This window comes from Muntiacus reevesi, chromosome 9 (assembly GCF_963930625.1).
Source record: "Muntiacus reevesi chromosome 9, mMunRee1.1, whole genome shotgun sequence".
NCBI lineage: Eukaryota > Metazoa > Chordata > Mammalia > Artiodactyla > Cervidae > Muntiacus > Muntiacus reevesi.
In genome coordinates, this window is record NC_089257.1 from 79,963,945 (window position 1) to 79,979,064 (window position 15,120).

General features: G+C 36.3%; 1 pseudogene; it reads left to right on the forward strand.

The window, feature by feature from the left end:
* The window catches only part of LOC136174514 (NADH dehydrogenase [ubiquinone] flavoprotein 2, mitochondrial-like), a 66,221-nt pseudogene extending 52,220 nt beyond the window's left edge, over window positions 1–14,001 (forward strand).
* The last annotated feature ends 1,119 nt before the right edge of the window (window positions 14,002–15,120 follow it).

A 15,120-nucleotide genomic window follows, 5' to 3' on the forward strand; every position in this document is an offset into this window, starting at 1 on the left:
CCCAAATAAATAAAGTCTTCCACTGTTTCCACATCTATTTGCCATGAAGTGATGGGACCAGATACCATGATCTTAGTTTTCTGAATGTTGAGCTTTAGGCCAACTTTTTGACTCTCCTCTTTCACTTTCATCAAGAGTCTCTTTAGTTCCTCTTCACTTTCCGCCATAAGGGTGGTGTCATCTGCATATCTGAGGTTATTGATATTTCTCCCTGCAATCTTGATTCCAGCTTGTGCTTCATCCAGCCCAGCATTTCTCATGATGTACTCCGCATATAAGTTAAAGTTTCGGAGTGACAATATACTCTTTTGATGTACTCCTTTTCCTATTTGGAAGCAGTCTGTTATTCTATGTCCAGTTCTAACTGTTGCTTCCTGACCCACAAACAGATTTTTCAAGAGGTAGGTCAGGTGGTCTGGCATTCTTATCTCTTTCAGAATTTTCCACAGTTTGTTGGGATCCACACAGTCAAAGCCTTTGGCATAGTCAATAAAGCAGAAGTAGATGTCTTTCTGGAATTCTCTTGCTTTTACGATGATCCAATGGATGTTGGCAATTTGATATCTGGTCCCTGTGGCCTTTCTAAAACCAGCTGGAATATTTGGAAGTTCACGGTTCAAATACTGTTGAAGTCTGGCTTGGAGAATTTTGAGTAATACTTTACTATTGTGTAAGATGGGTGTCATTGTGTGGTAGTTGATCAGTTGATCATTCTTTGACATTGCCTTTCTTTGGGATTGGAATGAAAATTGGACTTTTCCAGTCCTTTGGCCACTGCTGAGTTTTCCAAATTTGCTGGCATATTGAGTGCAGCCCTATCACAGCATAATCTTTTAGGATTTGAAATAGCCCAACTGGAATTCCATCACCTCCACTAGTTTTGTTTGTAGCGATGCTTCCTATGGCCCACTTGACTTCACATTCTAGGATGTCTGGCTCTAGGTGAGTGATCACACCATCATGATTATTTGGGTCATGAAAATCTATTTTGTCTAGTTTTTCCGTGTATTCTTGCCACCTCTTCTTAATATCTTCTGATTCTATTAGGTCCATACCATTTCTGTACTTTATTGAGCCCTTCTTTGCATAAAATGTTTCCTTGGTATTTTTAAATTCTTTTGAAGAGAACTCTTTTCTTTCCCATTCTATTGGTTTCCTCTATTTCTTTGCACTGATCATTGAGGAAGGCTTTCTTATCTCTCCTTGCTCTTCTTTGGAACTCTCATTCACATAGATATATCTTTCCTTTTCTCCTTTGCTTTTTGCTTCTCTTCATTTCATAGCTATTTGTAAGGTCTCCTCCAACAGCCATTTTCCTTTTTTGCATTTCTTTTTCTTGGGGATGGTCTTACTCCCTGTCTCCTGTGCAATGCCACAAACCTCTGCCCATAGTTCATCACGCTATCAGTCTATCAAATATAGTCTCTTAAGTTTATTTCTAACTTACTCTGTATGATCATAAGGGATTCAATTTAGGTCATACCTGAATGGTCTAGTGTTTTTTCGTAAGTCTGAATTTGGTAATAGTGAATTTATGATCTGAGCCACTGTCAGCTACCAATCTTGTTTTTGCTGACTGTATAGAGCTTCTCCTTCTTTGGCTGCAAATAATATGATCAATCTGATTTCAGTATTGACCATCTGGTGATGTCCATGTGTAGAGTCTTCTCTTGTGTTGTTGGAAGAGGGTGTTTGCTATGACCAGTGCATTCGCTTGGAACAACTCTATTAGCCTTTGCCCTGATTAATTCTGTATTCTAAGGCTAAATTTGCCTATTTCTCCAGGTGTTTCTTGACTTCCTACTTTTGTATTTCAACTCCTTATGACGAAAAGAGCATCTTATTTGGGTGTTAGTTCTAGAAGGTCTTATAGGTCTTCATAGAACTGTTCAACTTCAGCTTCTTCGGCATTACTGTTTGGGGCATAGACTTGGATTACCATGATATTGAATGGTTTGCCTTGGAAACGAACAGAGATCATTCTGTCATTTTTGAGATTTTATCCAAGTATTGCATTTTAGACTCTTTTGTTGACTATGATGGCTACTCCATGTCTACTAAGGCATTCCTGACCACAGTAGTAGATATAATGATCATCTGAGTTAAATTCACCCACTCCATTCCATTTTAGTTCACTGATTCCTAAAATGCTGACGTTCACCCTTGCCATCTCATTTTACCACTTTCATTTTGCCTTGAATCATGGACCTAACATTTCAGGTTCCTATTTAATATTGCTCTTTACAGCATAGGACCTTGTTTCCATCACCAGCCACATCTATAACTGGGTGTTGTTTTTGTTTGGTTCCATCTCTTCATTGTTTCTGGAGTTATTCTCCACTGATCTCCAGAAGTATATTGGGCACCTACCGACCTGGAGAGTTCATCTTTCACTAACCTATCTTTTTGCCTTTTCATACTGTTCATGGAGTTCTCAAGGCAAGAATACTGAAGTGGTTTGCCATTCCCTTCTCCAGTGGACCACATTTTGTCAGGTATATATATAGTTAAAGATAGATATAGATAGATAAATAATCACCACTCAAAAAAATTATATTAGCTTCTCAGAGTCTTTTTATGTCTGTTCTAGTCACTTTACTCATTTCAGAGGGTTATCATTACTCTGACTTATAACAACATAGATTAGTTTTGCTTATTTTTATATTGGATAAAAATTGGATTAGTACATACCTCTTTAAAAAATGCACACTTCTTTCATTCAACATTTAATTATGAATTTCAACATAATATTGCTCTATAGTGTTCTAATCTTTAAATACATTACAATTTATTTATCCATTCAAACACCAGTGGATGTTTGGACAATTTCCAGTTTGGTGGCATCTGTAAATAGGGGTACTATAAACACTCTAGCTCATATTTATGTGTGTGTAATACATATGTATATATATATATATATATATATATTTACACACATATGTGTGTGTGTATACACATATTTATAATGCTTTGGGGCTTCCCTTGAGCCTCAGCTGGTAAAGAATCCACCCGCCATGCAGGAGTATTAGGTTCAATCCCTGGGTCAGGAAGATCCCCTGGAGAAGGGAAAGGCTTCCCACTCCAGTATTCTGGCCTGGATAATTCCATGGACTGTCTAGTGCATGGGGTCACAAAGAGTTGGACACGATTGAGTGACTTTCACAATAATGCTATTAGGCATATTACCAGGATTGTATATTTGATAAGACAACTATCTTGAGTACTATTGATTGTAGTTTGTGGTATAGTAGAATCTATGTAAGAATTAATTATTGGGAATCATTTAGAAGGATATCAGCAAATGTTTAATAAATGCTTGTTAGTAGTAGTAGAAGTAGTATGTCAAATTAACAGAACAAATGTCTTTTCACAATATAGCAAAGACGTTAAATATTTGAACTCTAGACATAAATAGACCTCAATCAAACTCTCTTCTGTGTCACGTCCAAGATGAGTGATGTTGAAGTAAAATATTTAATAATTGTCATTTTCCTTACCTCACTGGAAAATTTACAAACCATACATTGTTGTGAGTGATGAAGAAGAAATTAAATGTAAAGACTTAGCAAAGCAAAATTTGTAATGAATATTCAATAACTATTAGTATGTATTAGTACATTATGCAATTAATAGAGCAGTTAAGATTATTATCATTTACTAACACTGTCATTGTAATGTAAGGAGTTTAAACAGAGGCTATGCTTAATATTTTACCTCTATCTCTGAACACAAGGATGTGTTGTCCAAGAAACCAACTATCTCTTAGCAAATCAATGTCTCAGTTCCCTTCTAACTTGGAACTTTTTCAGAGGCAATGTTGGGTCCTTTTGAACTTCTGGATCAGATGATAATAACCAGGTACCAGAGAGTTAATATAAAGTGACTAGAGTCAATAACAATCTTATTTGTTTGACTTTAAAATGCATGAAAGACAAGGTTGCTTATCATGCTAAAATTAATATGGAGTGAGTCTGAAAGTAGAGACTCAAAACACTCAGCATTACTGCGAAGTATATCTCAGGGCTTATAAGCTAATTAAAATTCTGCTTAAACTTATATTTCAAATGACTATATTTAAACTAAATTCACTTGAAACAAAGAGGCATAATTCTTTGTTTAAATAAAGCTCACTGTTGCATTTTCTCAAGGAAACATCCATAATGTGATGTTCTTTAGAACAAATCCCTGGGTTTTATTAAGGTACTAAAAATACCAATATATGTGACAGTGGATTTTCTAAGAGAAAGGGATTTTTTTTTCTCCTTTACACTAATAAAAAATGAGGCATACATATTTCTTGAAGGAATTTATGTGGAAAAAATAAACACAACTCCTAGAGTATATCTTATTTCTATAGCTGCCAAATCTTTCTATCAGCTTTCTCTCTTGACAGAAATGCAGCTATTCCTAGATAAGGTTGGTTTTTAACTAAACATTCTCTGTCTTCGCAAGTGAAAAATGAGCTTATGGGAGCTTCATATCAACACATCAGAATTTTCTTTCTAAAATCTGCTACTAATGATTGATTGTTTGCACTAATCTTGTATAGAAGGGTTATGTAAGAGCTATTACAATATAATAGGCAAGATATTCTATGCTAATAATGGTTTTCAAAAGCACACAGAACACTCAAAAAATGTCATATTCAAGCTAGCAGTTCATGCATGGATTTCCAAATCTCTCTCTAACAGTTTTTTAATCTTAATTAATTTAACCCTACTTGGTAAAGCGTCTGCCTGCAATGCGGGAGACCCACGATCGATCCCTCGGTTGGGAAGATCCCCTGGAGAAGGAAATGGCAATCCACTCCAGTACTCTTGCCTGGAAAATTCCATGGACTGAGGAGCCTGATAGGCTACAGTCAATGGGGTTGCAAAGAATTGGACACGACTGAACGACTTCACTTCAAAGATAACTACAGAATGAAGGCACATGTCCACATTTTAGGAGGTATGCAATGTATGTCATTATCTTTTCTTAATGAATCCCTTGAGAATGGACCTATTCTAAGAAATATCATTTCTGTTTTCCATTATAGTTTGTCCAACGTTAATGAGAAATTCTATAGGGAATATTTACCTCTTACAATAATAATCACCTATGGCAACTATATTTCTTTGTTAAACAATAAAACCTAAAAGTTTTCCAATAATCCAATTTATTACTAAAAAAAAAAGCATCACAAAAAAATATTTCTTCAGGCTTACCACTAACTTCAAAAGGAAGTTGAGTAAATACATGAAAGATCCCTTATGCATATGTGAGGTTCTCTATATTACATTATTCTTCCTTCCTGTTCTTGTGTCCTACTTAAATACTGCTTACAGTAGATTTGAGAAGTGATCATATCTAAGGCCCAAATTTCCTATTTCTATGGCTCAGAGACTCTTAGAAAAAATTACATTTGACTCTTCCATCTTAATTCACAAGTGAATCCTGAGGAATCTAAACATCACCTCATCAAACTTCAGTAAATGAAACATTAAAAATATTCATTTTTCTCCCTCCCTCCTTGCCACTCATGGAATATTTTCAGCTTTAGGCTTTATTTGGTTATTCATTTGTTCATTCATTCATTCATTTTTTCCACCAACTCAACAGGTCATCAGGAAGCTCCTCTATCCAACACAGACAACACTGGCAAGGAGAACTGCAAGGAGAAGAACTTGATGTTTTATGACCGTCCTCATCTAAATTGAACTGTCACATGCAAGGAAGAATTAAGACTAATGTACAGTTTAGAGCTAGAGTTAGCAAAATAGTCTCTCGTTCAAAAAACAATGACAAAAGAGGCTCTTTCAAAGGCAAGACTACTTGAGGTTGTTGTGGCCTAATAATGTACATACTAAATAATTTCTCTCTGATAATGTGTTGCTTCACATGGGCAATAACTTAATCTGTGAAAGTCATACATAATCTGATACTATAATTTGAAGCTTCCTCACAGATATCAGTTTAGTTCAGTTCAGTCACTCACTTGTGTCTAATTCCTTGCAACCCCATGGACTGCAGCACGCTAGGCTTTCCTGTCCATCACCAACTCCCGGAGTTTACTCAAGGTCATTTCCATTGAGTCCATGATGCCATCCAACCATCTCATCCTCTATCATCCCTTTCTCCTCCTGCCTTCGATATTTCCCAACATCAGGGTCTTTCCCAATAAGTCAGTTCTTCACATCAGATGGCCAATCAGCATCAGTGCTTCCAATGAATATTCAGGACTGATTTCCTTTAGGATTGACTGGTTTGATCCCCTTGCAGCCCAAGGGACTCCCAAGAGTCTTCTCCAACACCACAGTTCAAAAGCATCAGTTCTTTGGTCCTCAGCTTTCTTTACAGTCCAACTCTCACATCCATACATGACTACTGGAAAAACCATAGCTTTGGATGGACCTTTGTTGGCAATGTGATGTCTTTGCTTTTTAGCACGTTGTCTAGGTTGGCCATAGCTTTTCTTCCAAAGATATAGCTTCACATTTTTTCCCAAATGACACTTTCCTGCTTATTATTTGCATAGAGTAGAAAAAAAAGTCATTGTTTATCACCTGCAGCTGAAGGAAAATATTATGTATATTAACACTTAAAAGGATGCACATTTAATTAAATATGTTAAATGCACAAAATAATAGGCAATAACTTTTTATGTCACAATAATCTATGCTCATAATCCTCAGAAAAACTAATTGTCATGTGATATATCTATTTAATGTTTATATTGGAAACATTGGTCTTAAATTGGGAATACATCTTATGAATATTAAATATATCTGTTGTATATGTTATGAATGAATTTTTTAGCTATTCATCAAATGATGCCCCAGAAGTTTTCTCTTCTAAATGAGAATTGGCAAGTGTAGAAAGCAGATTAACTTCTCATCTGTGTTATTCTGAGTCAAATTGTATGGTATGTTCCTCTTTGTGAGTAACTAGTGTTCTCTGCATATTCTGGAAAGGAATATGTTTATTTTAATTGCAGATGTAGAATGCTCTATTTCCAGACCTGAAATGTATAGGCTTAAAAAATGACGTATTTATAATTAAAGGAATATTTTAAGGTTAAAACGCATGATTCATCACCTCACAGCAGTTCATTTTGGCCTCATCTGGAAGGCTTTTAGATGAAGACCAGCTAATTGAGCTAAACAATGTCCACTCCTCTCCACTGTCACAGTGGTGTGCTGACAGTTTCCTTTCATTACACTCTGAATGCTGGCATGTTTGTCATGAGACATTAAGGATTCATGGATTCCCAAGAATTCCTTCACAATCCTTTCTTTCTTCCTATAATGTCCGTTCTATTTGTCTCTGAGTTTCTCTACTAGTAAGATAATCACAGATGCCCTGCTGCTGCTAAGTCACTTCAGTTGTGTCCGACTCTGTGTGACCCCATAGATGGCATCCCACCAGGCTCCTCTGTCCCTGGGATTCTCCAGGCAAGAATACTGGAGTGGGTTGCCATTTTCTTCTCCAATGCATGCATGAATGCTAAGTCATTTCAGTCATGTCCGAGTCTGTGCCACCCCATGGACAGCAGCCCACCAGGCTCCTCCAGCCACAGAATTCTCCAGGCAAGAATACTGGACTGGGTTGCCCTTTCCTTCTCCAACAGATGCCCTAAATCCCCCCCCCCCCAACAAAAAAAATCTGTAACTGAAAACATTGCCAAAGGAAGATGAGCTTCCAGAATTTTATGGACTTCAATATCAGAATTATTAAAATTAATACCAAAATACCAAGTTTTCCCTAATATCCATACACATAAGGAAAAAACTTAAGAAAAAAACTTCCAAATACCATCCGTGTATGTAATTTGCAATAAAATTGGACATTTAAAATAATTTTTTTAAATAAATAAAATAGGACATTTAAAGATAATTAGGCTAAAAAAATCTCACATATAATAACTAAATCCACATAATATGAGGAAAGTTTAACAAAATAGGATATTTATGTAACTCCATGGCTGATTCATGTCAATGTATGACAAAACCCACTGCAATGTTGTGAAGTAATTAGCCTCCAACTAATAAAAATAAATGAAAAAAAAAAGCACTCAGAAAAAAAAAAATAGGATATTTAGAAGGAATAAATAACAAAGTATGTTTAAAAGTATTCTATAATTATTTTATTTATTTATTTATTTATTTTTAAATTTTTCAGTGGGTTTTGTCATACATTGATGTGAATCAGCCATAGAGTTACATGAATTCCCCATCCCGGTCTCCCATCCCACCTCCCTCTCCACCCGATTCCTCTGGATCTTCCCAGCCCAACAGACCCGAGTACTTGACTCATGCCTCCCACCTGGGCTGGTGGTCTGTTTACCACAGATAATATACATGCTGTTCTTTCGAAACATCCCACCCACCCCTTCTCCCACAGATTTCAAGTCTGTTCTGTTCTTCTGCATCTCTTCTTCTGCCCTGCATATAGGGCCATCGTTACCATCTTTCTAAATTCCATATATATGTGTTAGTATACTGTAATGTTCTTTATCTTTCTGGCTCACCTCACTCTGTATAATGGGCTCCAGTTTCATCCATCTCATTAGAACTGATTCAAATGAATTCTTTTTAACGGCTGAGTAATATTCCATGGTGTATATGTACCACAGCTTCCTTATCCATTCATCTGCTGATGGGCATCTAGGTTGCTTCCATGTCCTGGCTATTATAAACAGTGCTGCGATGAACATTGGGGTGCACGTGTCTCTTTCAGATCTGGATTCCTCAGTGTGTATGCCCAGAAGTGGTATTGCTGGGTCATATGGTAGTTCTATTTCCAGTTTTTTAAGAAATCTCCACACAGTTTTCCATAGTGGCTGTACTAGTTTGCATTCCCACCAACAGTGTAAGAGGGTTCCCTTTTCTCCACAGCCTCTCCAGCATTTATTGCTTGTAGACTTTTGGATAGCAGCCATCCTGACTGGTGTGTAATGGTACCTCATTGTGGTTTTGATTTGCATTTCTCTGATAATGAGCTATGTGGAGCATCTTTTCATGTGTTTGTTAGCCATCTGTATGTCTTCTTTGGAGAAATGTCTGTTTAGTTCTTTGGCCCATTTTTTGATTGGGTCATTTATTTTTCTGGAATTGAGCTGCAGGAGTTGCTTATATATTTTTCAGATTAATCCTTTGTCTGTTTCCTCATTTGCTATTATTTCCTCCCAATCTGAGGGCTGTCTTTTCACCTTACTTATAGTTTCCTTTGTTGTGCAAAAGCTTTTAAGTTTCATTAGGTCCCATTTGTTTATTTTTGCTTTTATTTCCAATATTCTGGGAGGTGGGTCATAGAAGATCTTGCTGTGATTTATGTCAGAGAGTGTTTTGCCTATGTTCTCCTCTAGGAGTTTTATAGTTTCTGGTCTTACATTTAGATCTTTAATCCATTTTGAGTTTATTTTTGTGTACGGTGTTAGAAAGTGTTCTAGTTTCATTCTTTTACAAGTGGTTGACCAGTTTTCCCAGCACCACTTGTTAAAGAGGTTGTCTTTTTTCCATTGTATATCCTTGCCTCCTTTGTCAAAGATAAGGTGTCCATAGGTTCGTGGATTTATCTCTCGGCTTTCTATTCTGTTCCATTGATCTACATTTCTGTCTTTGTGCCAGTACCATACTGTCTTGATGACTGTGGCTTTGTAGTAGAGTCTGAAGTCAGGCAGGTTGATTCCTCCAGTTCCATTCTTCTTTCTCAAGATTACTTTGGCTATTCGAGGTTTTTTGTTTTTCCATACAAATTGTGAAATTATTTGTTCTAGTTTTGTGAAAAATACCGTTGGTACCTTGATAGGGATTGCATTGAATCTATAGATTGCTTTGGGTAGAATAGCCATTTTGACAATATTGATTCTTCCAATCCATGAACACGGTATGTTTCTCCATCTGTTTGTGTCCTCTTTGATTTCTTTCACCAATGTTTTATAGTTTTCTGTGTATAGGTCTTTTGTTTCTTTCGGTAGATATACTCCTAAGTATTTTATTCTTTTTGTTGCAATGGTGAATGGTATTGTTTCCTTAATTTCTCTTTCTGTTTTTTCATTGTTAATATATAGGAATGCAAAGGATTTCTGTGTGTTAATTTTATATCCTGCAACTTTACTATATTCATTGGTTAGCTCTAGTAATTTTCTGGAAGAGTCTTTAGGGTTTTCTAGTAGAGGATCATGTCATCTGCAAACAGCGAGAGTTTCACTTCTTCTTTTCCTATCTGGATTCCTTTTACGTCTTTTTCTGCTCTGATTGCTGTGGCCAAAACTTCCAACACTATGTTGAATAGTAGTGGTAAGAGTGGGCATCCTTGTCTTGTTCCTGATTTCAGAGGAAATGCTTTCAATTTTTCACCATTGAGGGTGATGCTTGCTGTGGGTTTGTCATATATAGCTTTTATTATGTTGAGGTATGTTCCCTCTATTCCTGCTTTCTGGAGAGTTTTAATCATAAATGAGTGTTGAATTTTGTCAAAGGCTTTCTCTGCATCTATTGAGATAATCATATGGTTTTTATCTTCGAATTTGTTAATGTGGTGTATTACGTTGATCGATTTGCGGATATTAAAGAATCCTTGCATTCCTGGGATAAAGCCCACTTGGTGTGCTGAATGGATACAAAAACAAGACCCCTATATATGCTGTCTACAAGAGACCCACCTCAAAACCAGAGACACATACAGACTAAAAGTGAAGGGCTGGAAAAAAATATTTCATGCCAACGGAGACCAAAAGAAAGCAGGAGTCGCAATACTCATATCAGATAAAATAGACTTTCAAATAAAGGATGTGAAAAGAGACAAAGAAGGACACTACATAATGATCAAAGAATTAATCCAAGAAGAAGATATAACAATTATAAATATATATGCACCCAACATAGGAGCACCGCAATGTGTACGGCAAACGCTAACAAGTATGAAAGAGGAAATCAAAAGTAACACAATAATAGTGGGAGACTTTAATACCCCACTCACAACTGTGGATAGATCAACTAAACAGAAAATCAATAAGGAAACACAAACCTTAAATGATACAATGGACCAGCTAGACCTAGTTGATATCTATAGGACATTTCACCCCAAAACAATCAACTTCACCTTTTTCTCAAGCGCACACGGAACCTTCTCCAGAATAGATCACATCCTGGGCCACAAATCTGGTCTTGGAAAATTCAAAAAAATTGAAATCATTCCAGTCATCTTTTCTGACCACAGTGCAGTAAGATTAGATCTCAATTACAGGAAAAAAAAATGTTAAAAATTCAAACATATGGAAGCTAAATAACACGCTTCTGAATAACCAACAAATCATAGAAGAAATCAAAAAAGAAATCAAAATATGTATAGAAACGAATGAAAATGAAAGCACAACAACCCAAAACCTATGGGACACTGTAAAAGCAGTGCTAAGGGGAAGGTTCATAGCATTACAGGCTTACATCAAGAAACAAGAAAAAAGCCAAATAAATAACCTAACTCTACACCTAAAGCAATTAGAGAAGGAAGAAATGAAGAACCCCAGGGTTAGCAGAAGGAAAGAAATCTTAAAAATTAGGGCAGAAATAAATGCAAAAGAAACTAAAGAGACCATAGCAAAAATCAACAAAGCTAAAAGCTGGTTTTTTGAAAAAATAAACAAAATTGACAAACCATTAGCAAGACTCATTAAGAAACAAAGAGAGAAGAACCAAATTAACAAAATAAGAAATGAAAAGGGTGAGATCACAACAGACAACACTGAAATACAAAGGATCATAAGAGACTACTACCAGCAGCTCTATGCCAATAAAATAGCCAACTTGGATGAAATGGACAAATTCTTAGAAAAGTATAACTTTCCAAAACTGAACCAGGAAGAAATAGAAGATCTTAACAGAGCCATCACAAGCAAGGAAATCGAAACTGTAATCAAAAATCTTCCCGCAAACAAAAGCCCAGGACCAGATGGCTTCACAGCTGAATTCTACCAAAAATTTAGAGAAGAGCTAACACCTATCTTACTCAAACTCTTCCAGAAAATTGCAGATGAAGGTAAACTTCCAAACTCATTCTATGAGGCCACCATCACCCTAATTCCAAAACCAGACAAAGATGCCACAAAAAAAGAAAACTACAGGCCAATATCACTGATGAACATAGATGCAAAAATCCTTAACAAAATTCTAAAAGTATTCTATAATTATTTTAAAGTTGTGGAAGGAAGATATCAAAAACATTTCAATCACAGACACATACAAATTATTTGTAGTTCTTGTTTGATCAGGAGTATTTTAGGTGTGCTGATCAATAAGTAAAAGTAAATTATGTGAAAATAATCTAGATATTCCATTTGATTTCACAGTGGAAAACTCTTAAGAGGACAGAGACAATTGTTAAAAAAAAAAAAAAAAAGACTTCTGCTTTATTGACTATGCCAAAGCCTTTGACTGTGTGGAACACAACAAACTGTGGAAAATTCTTAAAGAGATGGGAAAGAAGGTCCACCTTACCTGCCTCCTGGAAATCTTTATGCAGGTCAAGAAGCAACAGTTAGAACTGGGCGTGGAACAACAGACTGGTTCCAAATTGGAAAAGAAATATGTCAGGCTGTATATCATCACTCTGCTTATTTAACTTATACAGAGTACATCACATGAAATGCTGGGCTGGATGAAGCACAAGCTAGAATCAAGATCGACGGGAGAAATATCAATAACTTCACATATGCAGATAACATCACCCTTATGGCTGAATGTGAACAGAAACGAAGAGCCTCATGATGAAAGTGAAAGAGCAGAGTGAAAAAACCCAGTGTTCAAAAAACAAAGATCATGGACTCAGGTCCCATCACTTCATGGCAAATAGATGGGGAAACAATGGAAACAGTGATAAACTTTCTTTTGGGGGGCTCCAAAATCACTGTGGACAGTGACTGCAGCCATGGAATAAAAATGCTTGCTCTTTGGAAGAAAAGTTATGACAAACCTAGACACATATTACAAATCAGAGACATCACTCTGTAATCAAAGGTCTGTAAAATCAAAGCTATGGTTTTTCCAGTAGTCACATACAGATGTAAGAGCTGGACCATAAAAAAGGCTGAATGTTGAACAACTGTAGTGTTGAACTGTAGTGTTGGAGAAGACTGTTGAGACTCCCTTGGACAGCAAAATCAAACCAGTCAATCCTGAAGGAAATCAACTCTGAATATTGATTGGAAGGGCTGGTGCTGAAGCTGAAGTTTCAATATTTTGGACCTCTGATGCGAAGAACCGACTCATTGAAAAAGACCCTGATGCTGAGAAAGATTGAGGAGAAGGGGGTAAAAGAGGATGAGATAGTTGGATGGTGTCATAGACTCAAAGGACATGAGTTTGAGCAAACTCAGGCAGATATTGAAGGTCAGAGAATCCTGGTGTGCTGCAGTTCATGGGGTCACAAATATTCAGAAACAAATGAAGGGCTGGACAACAACAACACCTAAAGGGGCATAAAGCAGAAGCTGTGCTTCTGATCCTGGATTTAGCCCAAAGAAAGAATGGATGGCTGCCCAACTCTGCTATGAACAAGGCTGAAGATGTTTTACAAGTACCTCCGATGAATGTATATGATGTACCAACTTTTTACACAATATATGTTGCAAAGCCAGTTGGAAAGTATATTCAAGTATGCACTACTATGCCTTGTATGCACTGAAAGTCTGACAGCATACTGGAGGCCATTAAGAAAAAAAAAAAAAAAAAAAAAAAACGTGAAATAAAGGCTGAAGAGACTATACCTGACAAATTTTTCACTGTTATAGAAGTGGAATGTTTAGGGGCCTGTGTAAATCCACCAATGGTTCAAATAAATGACAACTACTAGGAGGATCTGACACTTAAGGATTTTGAAGAAACTCTTAATGAACTCAAGTCTGGCAGAATCCCAAAATATGGGCCAAGGAGTGAATGCATCTCATGTGAATCAGCCAGAGGTCTTACCTGTTTGATTGAACCACCTAAAGGACCTGGGTTTCTTGTACAACCGGGCCTTTAATTTATATTTGACTGTATAATTATCTCAACTGGAGAAATAAAGTATGAATCTCTTAAAAAAAAGGTAAAAAACACTTGGCAGAATATATAATTTGCAGAAAATTGAGGTGCATATAGTGAGGTTCTTAGTTCAGTGGGCATAAAGAACATAGTATTTAAAAATATTTTCATATTCAATCTGTCATTTGACCTATATCACCCAACCACTGAATTTGCATAGAAAATTATTTTCTATGTATTTTAAATCTGATTTTTTAAGTCATAGGTCATTATCTCAAATCTAAGCTTTATTCAAAAGAATTTCCAAATTTCCCAAATCCACATTTTAATATGAAGAATCAGACCTAAGATTCTTAAACTTATAACTTTACAATTTTTAGCAAAGTCATATAATTTAGCAAAACTGAAAACAGGGAGAGCCTTTTCTTTGCAGCAAAGTGGGAGACACCAGGAAGTGAGGCCAGAAATGAAGTACAAGAGAGAAAATGCAACCAGAATCAGATTTGAAGATTCTGACTTGTGCCTTGGTATAAAAATATTTAAACAGTAGATTGAGGTTCAGTAAACACTTTGAACACAGATATTTACCCTTCACATAATGACCTTGCTAAAAACAACATTTGAAAGATCCTACAAGAAATCCCTAGATTGCTTGTAGGCTCAGGAGTGTATAGTGATCCTAAGGAAGTACATTCAGAAATTCTTTCATATTGTGTATAAACTCACTATATTGAAAAATAAGGGGAAAGAGTGAAGCATTTATCCTGTGACTCCTATATGAGCATTACTAATAAGTATAAATGCTGGACTGGAAGAAGCACAAGCTGGAATCAAGATTGCCAGGAGAAATATCAATAACCTCAGATATGCAGATGACACCACCCTTATGATACAAAGTGAAGAGGAACTAAGAAGCTTCTTGATGAAAGTGAAAGAGGAGAGTGAAAAAGTTGACTTAAAGCTTAACATTCAGGAAACTAAGATCATGGCATCTGGTCCCATCACTTAATGGGAAATAGATGGGGAAACAGTGGAAACAGTGTCAGACTTTATTTTTGGGGGCTCCAAAATCACTGCAGATGGTGATTGCAGCCGTGAAATTAAAAGATGCTTACTCCTT